Below are 4,000 nucleotides of genomic sequence, written 5' to 3'. Positions count from 1 at the left end.
CACCTCCAAGTTGTGTCAAGGTAGGGTACCTTTGTCCTCAATTGTTAAATGCTTTCGTCAGGAGTAAACTCCCTATGGTGTTAGAAACACTGGAGGATCGCGGAGTTCCCCTTCTTGCCTAGACAAGAAGAAGGGTCATCCCTTTCTACCATGCATAAAAGTGGATTCGATGGATAAAGGGATCAATATGTTTTGAGTTTCATATGGGAGTTTGATTTTGATGTTGTTATTCCCCCCAATTTCTTGTGGCATTTGACATTTGAGAACAATTTTTTTTTTGCCATTTCTTTGATGTTTGGCATTTCAATACTTGACAATTTTAACTTTTACATTTTCTTTTGAACATATTCAAAGTCACCCCATTTTGTAACGAGGGTGCTTTTATTAAGCATAGGAGTTCTTATTTTTGGTACTTCTCTTTTCTTTGATGCAAATTGCAAACTTCTTGATTTTTATTTCAATGCTTGAACTCAATTTGATAATTTTTATGCTCATTCCCTTTTTGTTGACAAAATGTGATAGATGTAGAAAATGGTTGCATGGTTTCAAGGGTCACCTTGGAATAAACGGTAGCCAAGGAGTTATCACACCACAAGGTACTCTTGACTAGGCCTTAATCCATGGGTCAAAGGATAGTAGCATGACACATCCTACGGTGTTTTAGAAGCATTCTAATGAGCAAAGTCTTAAGAAGAAAAAGTATCTACAAGGGCCTTATATACACTTGTCAAGTTTCCCAAATAGATGTTTTCACGAAATATTTCCTAAAATGCAACTATCATTTATACAACCTAATGCAAATGCTTTTATCAACTAGTATGCCATATAAACTAAATGTAAATCCAAGAATCACATTGGTTTGTACCGCATCAATCAAAATAAAGCCACGTAGTCATTAACATAGAGAGGAAAAAGGAGATTGGAAAGATCATACCATGCGGTCTTCATAATCTTCATGCCTCGGATGTGGCGTAGTCGATCAATGGGATAGGAGGATAGACAAACAAACAAGTATATACACAATATACAATTCTACACTATAAAGGAATGAACATGTTTTTGGTTTTTCAAGTTTTCAAGTTTTTATGGTTTTTGTTTTTATGAAATAAAAGAACATATTTTTGTGTTTTTCCAAATTTTTCAATTTTTATCATTTTTTATTTAAAAGTCAAGTTAGAATTTCCCATCCTCACACTAGTATGAGCATTGTCCTCAATGACCAAAATGATAGAAAATTATGCAAGGTAAATGAGAATGCATGATTTCTACACTAATATGCAAACTATATGACATATATATAAGAATGATGCAACCTATTCTACTCTATATGATGTATGAGTTTATTGGTTGGAGAGCTAATTTGGATTAACTCCCAATGCTTGTGTTTGAACTTCCCCAAACCAAGTAAGACACTATTTCTAGTGTAAAAATGGGGGAGTTCGTGCACATGTATGCAATCCGTGAAACTAATTGTCATTTTGGATTTTCAAAAGTGGGAACAATAAATTTATCATAACCTAGATGTCGCCAAGGTGGAATAATAGTCCTTAACTTTTACAAGGACAACACTAGAGATCGAAACAATCAATTGTAAAACAAGTTAGTAAAGCATGAAGTTCTTGACAAGAAAAATGAGGGGTAAAGAAGAGTTTCAACTTGGCCATGGTGGGTAGCTCATGCCCACTCCACCTAGCTCATGAAAATCTTCATTAGTTACCATCATCCCCTCCAAGATCACTATCCCATTGTGCTCGCGAGTCGTCACTGTCATAGAAATCCATAAATTCATCCCCTTCGCTATTGACCTCCATCGTATCACCGCCACTTGACCTTTCTCCTTCTCCTTCTCCATGTCCATGTGTTCCATCGTTGGCATGCTCCGAGTTTGGAAAAAGGATATCCATTTGAGCCCAAGAGGGAAGCATTCCCCTCTTCACTAATATGCCCTTGTTGGGCCAACCGGTGAAATTGTGGATAGAGAGCGTAGTATTTGTCCACCCTTGCTTCATATTGCTTTTGGTGCATGTCTTGGAGTAGACCCGTGACAAAGTCATCTCTAGGAAGGATGAAGGGATTTGGGTGATTGTAAGGTTGATATGGAAATGGGTAAGGCAGGATATCAACGTTCTCTTTTTCATTTGTTTGAGGTTCATGTTGTTGAGGTTGAGTAGGAGGTGGAGTTTGATTTGCTTGGTTGGAACGAGTTGGGATGAGGTAGGATGGTACTTGTGAAAGGGGACCCCTTCGAGGTGATATCCTTGTTAAACCTTCCATTGGAAGGAAGATGGGGGTGCTCCCTTTGGTGAGCCACTTAATCTTTCGCTCATATCCTTCAAGGGTGATCCAATGGTGTTGTCGGAAAATCAACATTTCATCAATCTTGGTGTTGCCCGGAAGAGGTATATAAGCATTGTTGTTGTTGAAATTGGGATTGAAGAATTTTGTAAGCCTTGTTATTAATCCCCCATTGACAATGTGGATCATACCATCATCATCTCCATTTCGGAATTTTTCCCATCTTTCAAGAAGCACTAAGGGAGCGTTGAAGTGATAACCGCTCTTCCCTTGTATCTTTAGATAAGATTCCATAAAGACCAAGTCGAATTCATTCACAACCGCGGGATCACGGCGAGCTATGAGACTGCTTGTGATAAACCGATAAGTGAGCCGAATAATGGGGTTTTGAATAAAATAGGCCGAGCATTCCTTAATGAATGAGAAATCGCGACCCGTCAAGGCTCGCCATAGAGGTGCTATGCTATAATTCCGAGGTTTCGATGTACGGGTAGGCGATACATCAAGACCTAACACACTAGCAAACTCCACAAGAGTCATCACTCGAGTTGTGTTCTCTAGCCTAAACTCCACACAAATCGTCTTGTTCAAGGTAGAAATTTTCAGGAAACTCAAGAATTCGAGGACTAAGGGCCTATAAGTGAGCTCATGCATGTTGAACATGGTTGAAAGACCAAATAATTCAAAGAGTGCCTCGATTTCATGATAAATTCCTAGTTTCCTTAATGTCTCATGGCACATGAATTTAGTAGGAAGAATGTTCTTACCAAGGAGACGATGAAAGACGATTATTTGGGCATCATTGACAAATTCTATGTTGCAGAACTCATTAAGTCTTGAGAGATCAACTATTTCTTCATTCTCTCTGCTCAATGTGTTGAGGTGAGATGTTGAGGAGCTTCCAATTACTCTTGTTCTTCTTCTTTCTCTAGGCAAGGACCCTCTTGTTCTCATCTTTTAAAAGTAGATCTTGAAACTTGGCTTGTTGAAGATGAAGATGTTCTTTGTAATTGAGATCCTTCTTGAAACCCTAGGTTTTGGGGGGGTTTTTAATTTAGAGAGGTGAATGAGTGCTTTTGATGTGATTTGAGTCATATGAGAGGGGATTTTATGTTTTATAGAGGAAAGAAGGATGAGGTCTCATAACATGTGTGGTGGGTTGGAAAATGCTTTTGTCGAAAATAGGAGAGCAGCACGGGAGGGAGACGTGCGGGCCGTGCTCAGGACGGGCGGATCTTCGCCTTGCAGAAAAATCATATGAACAGGTGGGGACAGGCGGATCGGGCATAGGATGCTCGGATCCTTAGTCAGTGCATTCTGAAATTTCCACCCCGTACTGGGACGCACGGATTCTGCTTAGGACGAGCGGATTCCTTTTGGGGACGTGCGGATCCTCCTGGGGACGTGCAAAATTACAAACAACGTGAGATCATAATTCTGAAGCATGCCAAGACGCTCGGATTTGTCTCAAGACGGGCGGCTCAAGGCCTGGGACGAGCGTCTTACTGGTGATCTGCCCAGATCCTGACACAGTAAGCTTTCCTTAATTCCAGCTCTCCTAGGATCCGCGCCCCAAGGTCGGGATGCTCGGATCTCTCTCTGGGACGCCCGGATCGTCTGTAGTTCCCACAGGCTCAGGTCTGCCCGTGGGGCTTCCTCCTTTTTGTTCTTCTTTCTCCTCATTGATAAGAGTGCTTCCCCACAC

Source organism: Silene latifolia, chromosome X, assembly GCF_048544455.1.
Source record: "Silene latifolia isolate original U9 population chromosome X, ASM4854445v1, whole genome shotgun sequence".
Taxonomy (NCBI): domain Eukaryota; kingdom Viridiplantae; phylum Streptophyta; class Magnoliopsida; order Caryophyllales; family Caryophyllaceae; genus Silene; species Silene latifolia.
Note: the sequence above shows the minus strand (reverse complement) of the source record.